General features: G+C 34.1%; 1 non-coding gene across 1 annotated transcript; it reads left to right on the top strand.

The window, feature by feature from the left end:
• Positions 1 to 13,915: 13,915 nt before the first annotated feature.
• LOC139846081 (small nucleolar RNA R71) lies at positions 13,916 to 14,022 on the top strand. The gene has a single exon (XR_011758826.1). It is a non-coding gene; the product is annotated as a small nucleolar RNA R71 (small nucleolar RNA).
• The last annotated feature ends 423 nt before the right edge of the window (positions 14,023 to 14,445 follow it).

Raw genomic sequence — 14,445 nt, 5'->3', positions numbered from 1 at the left:
CATCACCTTCAACCGTCACTCCCTCTCTTCTTCCTCTCTTTTTTCTTCTCTGTGACACCATCATTTCGCCACCAATTTTCATTCTGTTCGTGAACTTTCATCACCGTCTTATAGTCGTCACCCACAACCACCCTACCACCGTACGTACCACCACCATCATCAAAAATCTATTTCGCTTCCTGTTTATTTCGTGAATTATATAACCACTCTACAAACTCTTCTTCAACTATCCCTATCTACCTTTGGCATCCACCACCGGAACACTTGATCACCACCATCCTCCACCTTCAATCTTTTTCTCTCTCTCCATAGTGAACTACATCACCACCTTGGAACCAAAGACCACCATCGTCCTTTACTGTTTATGCATCCCACAACCGAATCACTATCTTTTGTTACTACAGCCATACGAGACCCAAACATCACCATCGTGTCACTGTTTACGTTGTTGCTATTATGCTTCTGTTTTTTTGGTATGAATAATCACGAAATCAATGAAGATGATGATGGTGACGATGTGATGATATAATACGTTGATGTCGAGCTCGATGATGATATTATCGTACGTTGATGATGATGAAGGAGATGATAATGATGATTGCGATAATAATGGACGATAATGCTGTGATGTATGGTTATGATCGAACCCATGATAAGAATCCAATTTATGTTTCGTTTTTTATTTATTTATTTATTTATAAACTGGAAAACTCATTCAACTATTGGAACTTGGGCCGTATCATATTTTGGGTATCGAATTTCTGGTTGGGCCGTCAACTGGGTGTAGAACTTGGGCCGATTACTTCTCTTGTTGGGTTTGCGTTTTCTGTTAGGCCTATCCTTAAAAACGGGTTAAAGATTTTTGGGCCAAAAGGCTCCATTTGAAGCCTAGTTCAAATTTTGGTATTGGGTCGATTTTGTGAATAAGGAAAGGGAAATAGATTAAATACGGGATCTATATATATAAAGATAGAATGTAACAAAAAAAAAAAGAAGTAGACAGATGGTTGAGTGTGTTGATGAGGGAATTGGAGGTCATGGGTTCGAACCCGGCCTTTGACAAAATAGTTATCTTTTTAAGGTAGTATTATTACTATTAATATTATTATTGTTAACTATTGTCATTATTATGATAATAATTATTATTATCAATATTAATAACATGGTTAACAGTATCACTAATATGCTTAATATTATTATCATTAGTGTTATTATTAGGATTATCATTAAAAATTATTATTGATATTATTAAATATTAACTATTATTATCAAAATTATTATCTTCATTATCATTATTATTAAACTTATCATTTTTATTAAAAACTACTATTAATATTATTATTATTAAAAGTATCACTTTTATTAAAATTATCGTTTTATTTTTATTATTATTAATAGTACTATTATTATCATTATTAGTATTAATATAAGTATTTTTATTATTATTATTATTATCATTAGTAGAATCATTAATATTATTACCATTATTATTATTATTATCATAAAAAGATATATAATTTAAGATATAATATATGAACTTATTTGATCACAATTATATGTGTTAATATATATATAAATGATATAGGTTCGTGAATACGAGGCCAAACCTACGCTTATTCAATATCGTCATATACACTTGTCAATGTCGTCATATGTATTTTTACTACAAAATACAAAATGTGAGTTTCATTTGCTCCCTTTTTAATTGCTTTTGCAATATATATTTTTGGGCTGAGAATACATGCGCTGCTTTTATAAATGTTTACAAAATAGACACAAGTACTTAAAAATATATTCTACGTTGAGTTGTACCACTGGCATATTTCCCTGTAGCTTGGTAACTACTATTTACATGGGTATTGTAAACGCGAATCCTGTTGATAGATCTATCGGGCCTGACAACCCCAACCGGACTGGATGACCAGTATTCAACGGTTGCACAGTACTTCGTTTCGTAGGCTACACTTGGTACAGTGTAGTGAGATTTCTTAATAAAGGGAATATGCGACGTTGATTAAATGTTAAGTATGGTTACCAAGTGCTCAACCACTTAGAATGCTTTACATACACTTACTAGTGTATTATGTTTATGATTATGAAATCTTGTGGTCTATTGAAACTATTGATAACTGTTGTTACGATAAACCTATGAACTTACCAACCGTTTGGTTGACACTTTAAAGCATGTTTATTCTCAGGTATGAAAGAAATCTTCCGCTGTGCATTTGCTCATTTTAGAGATATTACTTGGAGTCGTTCATGACATATTTAAGTCAACGCCTCGTAATGGGACCAAATGTTGATGACTTCGTCTAGGTGGATAAGGACGGGTCCTCACAGGTGGTATCAGAGCGTTGGTCCTAGCGAACCAGGTCTTGCATTAGTGTGTCTAACTGATAGTTGTTAGGATGCATTAGCGAGTCTGGACTTCGACCTTAGCTGCATATTATAAGTATTGTATATCATTTCTAGTGGAAAATTTCCTGCTAATCATTCCTAAGTCTAGACACGCCTTACTGCCTTTATTGCATAGATAGTGTATAGACAAATTTATATCTTAGCGTATCTATTACAGTAAACTTTGCTTGATATATTCCGTAAATTTCTCCATAATTTAAGGGATCATGGTACTATATATATCTAGGCATATTATGCATTGAGAATACCATCCAACTATCATTTGCTGTCACTAAGCTTTTCATACCAAAAATCTTTTCTGTGATCGCATACGATGGCCTCTACGAATAGACCAAGTTCTTCTGACTCCGAAGATAGCGTGACGGGAGCGCACCAACCGATCAACTACCGTGATTTCTTTGGAAAGTGGGGATGGGTTTGCGAAATACTTACCCTATGGAGAAATGAAGAAGGTACTCCATATCACGAGCCGAACTTACCACCTAACGTCGGAGTGCTCGACCCGCTCACCGGTGAACCTGTTCGCAACACCGTTTATACCCTTTTTGCAAGAATTTTTCATCTTGAGGCTACCATTAACGGAACTAGAGAAGATATCCGACCTCTACCTCACACTGATAACCAACCAGGGTTAGTAGAAGAAGTTAAAGAACTTCGAGCTCGAGTGTTAACTTTAGAGAGCACGGTACACAATTTGCAAGCACTAGCAGTATCATCAACACCAGTAACATCACCAGCCTCAGCACCAACATCACTAGTACCACCAACAACAACATCCGCATCACCAGCTTCGACATTTCATTCTGTACCTCGAGTATAATCATCGTTCTACATGACGTTCTACATCATTTATCATAGTTCGACATAGTGATTATGTAACCTCTAATGTTTTAGAGATTTTATATTCTTGTTCTAACGGAAAATCAGATGAGTTAATATCATATTAACTCATTAAATCCATGATTGCATCTGAAGAAAATATATATGTATATATGTTTTCATAAAGATTGTAATTAAAAATTCTTTAGTACAAAGTGTTAATTCTGAAAATATTTTAACGGGTAGGTAATACCCGAGAAATATTCAGATTTCACATTAATAAGTTACAATGTACATTCTTCGAAGCTGATTCAACAGTCGTTTACTATCCTACTTACATCCACCGATATACAAATCCGTTCACCACAGAATAACTATATTCATCCAATTTCATATTTGGATTTTGACTTATCAGAATCCAACAAGTGGCATAATGAAGAAAAACATTTAACAAAATAAAATTTGTTAGAAACAAACGCATTGACTATGAGAAAAATCTTGTTAAGAATCCACGCTAACTGTTCCTAGCTAACTGTTCGTAGCTAACTGGTTACATTTTATTTATCGCAATTTAATTATCGCAATTTACATTCTCGCAATTTACATTCTCGCAATTTTATTTATCGTCATTTAATTTTTGTTATTTATTGTACGCACTTTAAATATCGGGACACGTATACAAGGTTTTGACATATCATATCGACGCATCTATATATATTATTTGGAATAACCATAGACACTCTATATGCAGTAATGCGGGAGTTAGCTATACAGGGTTGAGGTTGATTCTACAATAATATATATAGTTTGAGTTGTGATCGAGTTTGAGACGTATACGGGTCATGATACGTATTAATTAATTCGAAAATTATATATTAAACTATATATGAATTATTGAACTATAACTGTGGACTATCAACCGTGGACTAATAATATTGGACAATTAAAATGAATTAAAATATTGATTATAACATATGAAACTAAACAATTCTTTAAGTTTGCCACTTGATTTCATCTTAAACCTCATTTGTATCCTGACAATTACAATCTGCATTCAAACCTTTCATGATTCTTGAAAACACATCAATCGAGAGGATGAACCAACCGCACTTCATCTACAGAAGGAAAGATTTATACATATAGTTATGCACCTGAAAAACACTTGGAACTTGAGTAAACGTTTAACACGTATCTGTACTAGCTCCTTTGGCATTGTTATTACCGACAATAGTCGTACAATCCCTTTCCAAATTAGCCAATTTAATCATAGCTCCAGCAATTCAACTTCGACTATTCGTTTGAAACAACCATATTATAACCTTGATATATATGTGTGCTCTTTTATTGTTACCGGGGAACCTTTTCTATTCCACCATATTAACATCAGCGTTTAATCATCTAAAAACACAATTTTCTTGAAACCACCTTGAATTGATAACCAATGATTCAGATATGGTAGCATTAAATGCAGAGGAAACAGCAAAATCGTAGATGGTCTAAACGGCCAGAAGTTTGATAATAAAGAGTGGAATGTTGGGAACGCTCGATAGAAAATTTGGTACTGAAAAACTGATTGAGCAAACTACGAAGGAGTCTCTGAACAAATCACACGGACTAAACTTGTACATTAAGAATCCTGATGATTCTATTTCTGATAAAATCTTTAGCGAATACCTTGCTTCTGACTCCGAACTCTTGCGAACAAATTTTCTTCACCATCCTTCAATATTAGAAATTCCAAGATATCAGCGTATCTTACATTATAAATATCCTCCATATTTCTGAAGATATTTTTATAACTATTCTTATTTGAAATCATTAATCTCTCCGTACTATCAGTGTTACATCATATAGAAACTATTAGTTTCTATATTCTATAAACTTTCGAGCTTAAAATATGAATGTTATTAAAGTAATGTCAGGAACGGATGCATGAGTTAGTATAATATAATGACACTTGATCAACGTGATTATATTACAATAGGTCATGCTGAGTTTCTAATGGAACGTGATGATTCACAGATTCTAACGTCATCATGTGCCATGTTACATAACTCTTTCATTCTGCTTAACTTCTGAACATATCAAGAAAACATATTCTTGACAGTTCTATTTTCAGTGATTCTGGTAATTTGATAAATCAAATCGTGCTATTACGTTCTTTCTTGATTAGAACATTAGGATTATTCGAAACTCCATACCTACAAATTCTAAACCATTATTCGCTTGATTTAAAGTCGAGAAGAGAAAACAAGAGCATGAAGCTCCAATATATAAGGAAAAATATAAAGCCCAACAACAACAACGAAATTACAAACTGTGGATATCAGTGCGTATAGCAATATAAAGACACGGGAGGATTATAAATACAATAATCCCTAGAGCATAGTAGAAATAAACAGATTCTTCCGGTGGGAGTTGGAAAAGAAGAACGATCATTGCGATAGTCAGAATAAGAACAAGAATTAGAACCGGATTAAGCATTATTATAATCTTTTAGATATATGAACTGAGAAAGAAGGTATAAAAGTGGTGGAAACTATTGGAACGCAAAAGGTAAATTTATAATGGAAATATCAGACAGAGTAATCGAGGCAGATCACCGTATTTAATTATAGAGATCTTAATTCCCTTATTCGCCGTAGAATCAAATCTTTTAGATTTCTAAGATTTTCTTTATATCCCTTGAATTCCGAAAATCCACCATGACTACGTCAAAAGTTAAGATGAAAATTTTCACTCTTTTGTGATAGCTTCACTCGTACGCTTCACATGATCGAATCGTTTTATCTATATTAATCAATAATGATAAAACTTTAATTATCAACTCATATTCGTCATGAAAACATTTTTATTGTTAGCCATGACTACCTCACTCAAATTTCGGGACGAAATTTCTTTAACGGGTAGGTACTGTCACGACTCGGAAAATTTCGACTATTTTTAAACCAAACTCTCGATACAATTTATTATTTTTGACGCGATAACCAAAGTGTGTAAAGTTGAGTCTCAAAATTTTTGAAGAGTTTTAATGAATTCATTTAACATTTGACCATTTTCGACGACTCACGATACGATTACTTGTAAATAGATATGCATATATCTAATAAACTGATATGAAATATTATATATTGTAATTGTTATAATTAATGAGGTAAAATAATAATAATATATAATAATTATTATTTAAAGAGTATATATTTATAAATAAAGTGTATAGAATATATATTTAGTGATTTCGAGGTTATTTAGTAAACGTCGGTAACAATCAATTGTCATTCGAATGATAGAAAATGAGTTAAAAAGAAACTTGTGTGATTTTAAAATAAACGGTGATCCGAAAATGAGTTTTATAAATTATAGACTTATTAAAAATATAATTAGGAACTATTGGTTGAATTTTAAAACTTTTTATACTTTACTTGGGGTTGGGAGTGAATAATTAATGTAATTTTTATTTAACAAATTAAGGATCGAATTTTATACCATATTGACCAAAATAAATAAATATAGTTAATTTAAAAATATGGGATTTTTATGTGTACTTTTGTTCATCATCGTTTAACAACGGGGCACAAATTTCAGTCCGTAAAATGAATAGTAAATGGTGGCTAACATAACACACGTTTTTTTTAAAATCTTAATTGATTAATTAATAAGTAAAGTAAAAATTACTGTGTATCCATTATTTGATGCTTCAACTAACTGCTAAACTATTTGTATACTGTTTAATTTTCATTCTCATCTGTGAGGTTTCAATTATTATTATTATATTATATTATTATTAATATTAATATTAATATTATATATATTATGGTTTGTATTATATAGTATGTATATCTCTCTATATATATCGAGTGAGGAGGAAAAATCACACATCACCTCCCACCGAGATCCACCATCACTAAGACTCACCTTTTATCACCTCTAAACACCCAACAACCATCGCCGGAGACCACCTAACGGCCACCATTCAACATCACCTTCAACCGTCACTCCCTCTCTTCTTCCTCTCTTTTTTCTTCTCTGTGACACCATCATTTCGCCACCAATTTTCATTCTGTTCGTGAACTTTCATCACCGTCTTATAGTCGTCACCCACAACCACCCTACCACCGTAAGTACCACCATCATCATCAAAAATCTATTTCGCTTCCTGTTTATTTCGTGAATTATATAACCACTCTACAAACTCTTCTTCAACTATCCCTATCTACCTTTGGCATCCACCACCGGAACACTTGATCACCACCATCCTCCACCTTCAATCTTTTTCTCTCTCTCCATAGTGAACTACATCACCACCTTGGAACCAAAGACCACCATCGTCCTTTACTGTTTATGCATCCCACAACCGAATCACTATCTTTTGTTACTACAGCCATACGAGACCCAAACATCACCATCGTGTCACTGTTTACGTTGTTGCTATTATGCTTCTGTTTTTTTGGTATGAATAATCACGAAATCAATGAAGATGATGATGGTGACGATGTGATGATATAATACGTTGATGTCGAGCTCGATGATGATATTATCGTACGTTGATGATGATGAAGGAGATGATAATGATGATTGCGATAATAATGGATGATAATGCTGTGATGTATGGTTATGATCGAACCCATGATAAGAATCCAATTTATGTTTCATTTTATTTATTTATTTATTTATAAACTGGAAAACTCATTCAACTTTTGGAACTTGGGCCGTATCATATTTTGGGTATCGAATTTCTGGTTGGGCCGTCAACTGGGTGTAGAACTTGGGCTGATTACTTCTCTTGTTGGGTTTGCGTTTTCTGTTAGGCCTATCCTTAAAAACGGGTTAAAGATTTTTGGGCCAAAAGGCTCCATTTGAAGCCTAGTTCAAATTTTGGTATTGGGTCGATTTTGTGAATAAGGAAAGGGAAATAGATTAAATACGGGATCTATATATATAAAGATAGAATGTAACAAAAAAAGCAGAAGTAGACAGATGGTTGAGTGTGTTGATGAGGGAATTGGAGGTCATGGGTTCGAGCCCGGCCTTTGACAAAATAGTTATCTTTTTAAGGTAGTATTATTACTATTAATATTATTATTGTTAACTATTGTCATTATTATGATAATAATTATTATTATCAATATTAATAACATGGTTAACAGTATCACTAATATGCTTAATATTATTATCATTAGTGTTATTATTAGGATTATCATTAAAAATTATTATTGATATTATTAAATATTAACTATTATTATCAAAATTATTATCTTCATTATCATTATTATTAAACTTATCATTTTTATTAAAAACTACTATTAATATTATTATTATTAAAAGTATCACTTTTATTAAAATTATCGTTTTATTTTTATTATTATTAATAGTACTATTATTATCATTATTAGTATTAATATAAGTATTTTTATTATTATTATTATTATTATCATTAGTAGAATCATTAATATTATTACCATTATTATTATTATTATCATAAAAAGATATATAATTTAAGATATAATATATGAACTTATTTGATCACAATTATATGTGTTAATATATATATAAATGATATAGGTTCGTGAATACGAGGCCAAACCTACGCTTATTCAATATCGTCATATACACTTGTCAATGTCGTCATATGTATTTTTACTACAAAATACAAAATGTGAGTTTCATTTGCTCCCTTTTTAATTGCTTTTGCAATATATATTTTTGGGCTGAGAATACATGCGCTGCTTTTATAAATGTTTACAAAATAGACACACGTACTTAAAAATATATTCTACGTTAAGTTGTACCACTGGCATATTTCCCTGTAGCTTGGTAACTACTATTTACATGGGTATTGTAAACGCGAATCCTGTTGATAGATCTATCGGGCCTGACAACCCCAACCGGACTGGATGACCAGTATTCAACGGTTGCACAGTACTTCATTTCGTAGGCTACACTTGGTACAGTGTAGTGAGATTTCTTAATAAAGGGAATATGCGACGTTGATTAAATGTTAAGTATGGTTACCAAGTGCTCAACCACTTAGAATGCTTTACATACACTTACTAGTGTATTATGTTTATGATTATGAAATCTTGTGGTCTATTGAAACTATTGATAACTGTTGTTACGATAAACCTATGAACTCACCAACCGTTTGGTTGACACTTTAAAGCATGTTTATTCTCAGGTATGAAAGAAATCTTCCGCTGTGCATTTGCTCATTTTAGAGATATTACTTGGAGTCGTTCATGACATATTTAAGTCAACGCCTCGTAATGGGACCAAATGTTGATGACTTCGTCCAGGTGGATAAGGACGGGTCCTCACAAGGAACCAGAAGAAGAAGAGGTTCTAGAGGAAGAAATATTGATACCTATAGTAAATTGATTAAATAAAAGAAAATCCCTAACCAACGGACCAAAGTTAATAATGGTCAATGGTGTTTTCGTCGAGAAAGCAAAATATTAGGAAGATTACCAATTTTCCGATGAATCAGATCCCGATGAGGATTCCGATGATGTTATAGAAATTACCTCGACCCAATTTAATAAAGCAAAAGAAAATAATAAGGGAAAAGGTATAAAAATAGAAAAACCCGATTCCAACCACGATGAACTTTATATGTATCGGCAACATCCATATTTCCTAAAATGTAACAATGACCCGGGAACCTCTAAACCACCAGGTTTTTCTAAACCATTATGGAAAATGATGGATCGTATTAGAGGAACACCATATATTCCTAGAAAATTAGGAAAACGAACCAAGTCCGAAGAAGAAGAAACCAGTGATTCAGATTAGAGGGTTGTAATCATGTTGTGTATTATATGTATTGTAGTGTGCTTGTACTTTTATGTTCTATGTAAAAATTGCTTGTATTGTTTGTTAATTATCTTTTACGAATCTAATCCTTGTCTATTTTACAATATAAAAACAAAATGGACGTTAAGGGTAGACAACCGAATATTTTAGAAGATCTACCAGAGGATATGATTGAGGAAATCTTGTCTAGAGTCGGTCAGAATTCATCAGCACAATTAATTATGGCAAAATTAACTTGTCAAATATTTGAAAGACTTTCCAGAAATGCCTTAGTTTATAAAAAGCTTTCCTTTGATAGGTGGGGTATATCACATTGGGGAGACCGTAAGTTACGCCGTGTTTTCTTTAAAGCATTAAATGCGGGGAACCCAAATGCAATTTTACGCTACGGGTTAAGAACCTATTTTGACTCAACATATCCCAACATAGGATTTCGTGAATTAGAAAGAGCTTCTAACATGCAATATAAAGAAGCATGTTATGCTTACGGGTTAGTGATGTTTGCTTCTTACCAAAGTGAGAAAAAGAACATCGGATTGCAACTTTTAAATAAAACCTTCCCACAAGTGACGAATTCAGTAGTTGGGGTGAGAAACAAGGTTTTTAGATTATTACGGGGCTGTTGGACATTACGAAACCCTCATCCTTTTGACGACATTACAACATGCTGCCTAGCCAATGGTCATAACGGTTATTTTCCATAAGACCAAGGATGGGAAGTCGTCTTAGTAAAACCAGAATGCATGACTTATTTCTGGACTTATGAATTACGTGTCTTTTTTTCCTTTGCTGAACAACTTGCGTATTAACTATGTTTATCTTCAAAGCTGTCATGTATCAAAGTGTACTATATTTCATGTTATATGTAATATAGAGAACTTGTAAGTTTGAAGAATATTTGTATGTGATATATTATTATAATCAGTTTTTATATGGAATTGTAGTAGTTGAATTGTATATTAGCTACTAAGTATGAACTTAACGGGTAGGTAGTACCCGAATTTAAACTTATAAAACGCTAATATGAAGAAAAAACTTTTATAAATGAGTTCATATTATGCTACGAAATACTATTGACTACTCTTAATATTCTGTATGATTAACTCGATTCAGTTGGCTATTTTGAAGGAAATGGCACCGACTACTCGACACACCATGAATATGAGCGAAGAGGAATTTCGTACCTTTCTTGCTGCAAACATAGCCGCAGTACGGGCTGCGCTACATACCAACAATAACTCTGAATCTAGCAATGCAGCTAACGACGCAAGAAATCGTGTAGGATGCTCCTACAAAGAATTCACTGCCTGCAAACCTTTGGAATTTGATGGAACCTAAGGACCAATTGGATTAAAACGGTGGACCGAGAAAGTCGAATCGGTGTTTGCCATAAGTAAGTGTACTGAAGAGGACAAAGTTAAGTACGCTACGCATTCCTTTACAGGTACTGCGTTAACGTGGTGGAACACCTATCTTGAACAGGTAGGACAAAATGCTGCTTATGCACTACCGTGGTCGGCATTTAAGCAATTGATAAACGAGCAGTACCGTCCTAGAAACGAAGTCAATAAACTCAAGGCAGAACTTAGAGAGTTACGAACACAAGGTTTCGACGTTACCACATATGAACGACGATTCACAGAGTTGTGCCTATTGTGTCCTGGAGCATTCGAAGATGAAGAAGATAAGATCGACGCGTTTGTAAAAGGGTTACCAGTAAGGATTCAAGAAGATGTGAGTTCACACGAGCCCGCTTCTATACAGAAGGCAAGTCGAATGGCTCATAAACTCATAAATCAGATTGAGGGAAGAATTAAAGAGTAGGCGGCCGAAGAAGCCAACATGAAATAACTCAAGAGGAAGTGGGAGGAAAACGGTGACAAAAGTCACCAGTACAACAACAACAACAATTACAACCACAATCGCAACAACTATCCCAACAACCGTAACAACAATCGCAACAATAACCGCAATCCTAACAATAACTACAACAAACATCTCAACAACAACAACTACAATAACCGTTTCAACAACAATAACAATCCCAACAACAACCTCAATAACAACAACGGCAAAAAAAACCAAAAACAGCCATGTCATAGGTGTGAAGAAAATCATCAGGGGTTTTGCACGACATTTTGCAATAGGTGTAAAAGAAATGGTCATAGCGCGACAAAGTGTGAGGTCTACGGGCCAAATTTTAACAGAACTAAAGGAACAAATAATGTCGGAACAAGTACTGCTGAAACGAATAGTGTCGGAGCAAGTAATACCAATGTTGTTTGTTATAAATGTGGAAAACCGGGCCACATTATTAGAAATTGCCCGAATCAGGGGAATACTAATGGGTAGGGCCGTGAAAGAGTTTTCAATATTAATGCGGCAGAAGCACAGGAAGACCTGGAGCTTGTTACGGGTACATTTCTTATTGACGATAAATCTGCTTATGTTTTATTTGATTCGGGTGCGGATAGAAGCTATATGAGTAGAGAATTTTGTGCTAAATTAAGTTGCCCATTGACGCCTTTGGATAGTAAATTTTTACTCGAATTAGCAAACGGTAAATTAATTTCAGCAGATAATATATGTCGGGAGAGAGAAATTAAACTAGGGGATGAAACGTTTAAAATTGATTTAATACCAGTCGAGTTAGGGAGTTTTGATGTAATAATTGGCATGGACGGGTTGAAAAAGGTGAGAGCAGAGGTCGTTTGTTACAAAAATGCGATTCGCATTATGCGTGAAAAAGGAAAACCTTTAATGGTGTACGGAGAAAAGAACAACACGAAATTAAATCTTATTAGTAGTTTGAAGGCTCAAAAACTAATAAGAAAAGGTTGTTACGTCATTCTAGCACACATCGAGGAAGTTAAACCTGAAGAAAAGAACATCAGTGATGTTCCCGTCGCAAAAGAATTTCCCGATGTATTTCCAAAAGAATTACCGGGATTACCCCCACATCGATCCGTTGAATTTCAAATAGACCTTGTACCAGGAGCTACACCAATAGCTCGTGCTCCATACAGACTCGCACCCAGCAAAATGAAAGAATTACAAAGTCAGTTACAGGAACTTTTAGAGCGTGGTTTCATTCGACAAGCACATCACCATGGGGAGCTCCTGTTTTGTTTGTCAAGAAGAAAGATGGTACATTCAGGTTGTGTATCGACTATCGAGAGTTGAACAAACTTACCATCAAGAACCGCTACCCACTACCGAGAATCGACAACTTATTTGATCAACTACAAGGCTCGTCTGTTTATTCAAAGATCGATTTACGTTCTGGATATCATCAAATGCGGGTGAAGGAGGATGATATTACAAAGACTGCCTTTAGGACGCGTTACGGTCATTACGAGTTTATGGTTATGCCGTTTGGATTGACTAAGGCACCAGCTGTGTTCATGGACCTCATGAACCGAGTGTGTGGGCCATATCTTGACAAGTTTGTCATTGTTTTCATCGATGACATACTTATTTACTCGAAGAATGATCAAGAGCACGAAGAACATTTGAGAAAAGTGCTAGAGTTGCTAAGAAAAGAAAAACTGTACGCTAAGTTTTCAAAGTGTGCATTTTGGTTGGAAGAATATCTTTAGTCATTTTTTCCATTCGTCTCTTTACAGCATCTATCTTTGTAGAAATGGAATCAAAGTCATGGCTAGAATCGGCTCTAGCCGCTCTAGATGATCTAACGATATCTTTTTCTTGATGCCACTCATGTGAGTGGGAAGCAGTGTTATCAATAATTTTGTAAGCTTTAGTTGCGGTTTTCTTCATAATGGAACCACCAGCTTCTATGTCGATGTCTTTTCGTGTAGTGATGTCGCATCCTTGGTAGAATATTTGTACTATTTGATAAGTGTCTAAACCATGTTGCGGACATCCTCTCAATAACTTTCCAAATCATGTCCATGCCTCATAAAGAGTTTCATTTGGCTTTTGTGTGAACGTAACAATTTCTCCTTGAAGTCTCACGGCTTTAGATGCCGGAAAGAATTGTTTAAGAAATTTTTCAACTAAAACGTCGCATGTATCAATCGCCCCTTCAGGTAACGATTCTAACAAATCTTTGGCTTCTCCCTTTAAAGTCCAAGGAAATAACATGAGATATATCTGTTCATCCTCTACTTCTCGAATTTTAAATAGTGTACAGATCCTATTAAAAGTTCGAAGATGTTCGTTTGGATCTTCCTTTGGCGCATTACTAAATTGGCATTAATTAGTCACCATGTGTAGGATTTGTCCTTTGATTTCATAATCTGGCGCATTAATGTCTGGTTGAGTAATTGCATGACCTTGGCCAGTGCGTTTAGCTCTCATTCGGTCTTTCATACTTAGAGGTTCCAGATTTTCCATGATTGAATTTGTTGAATCTGAATCACTAGAGGATTCTGA

Source organism: Rutidosis leptorrhynchoides, chromosome 4 (assembly GCF_046630445.1).
Source record: "Rutidosis leptorrhynchoides isolate AG116_Rl617_1_P2 chromosome 4, CSIRO_AGI_Rlap_v1, whole genome shotgun sequence".
In the NCBI taxonomy this organism is placed as follows: domain Eukaryota; kingdom Viridiplantae; phylum Streptophyta; class Magnoliopsida; order Asterales; family Asteraceae; genus Rutidosis; species Rutidosis leptorrhynchoides.
This window is presented reverse-complemented; position numbering and strand designations above follow the sequence as displayed.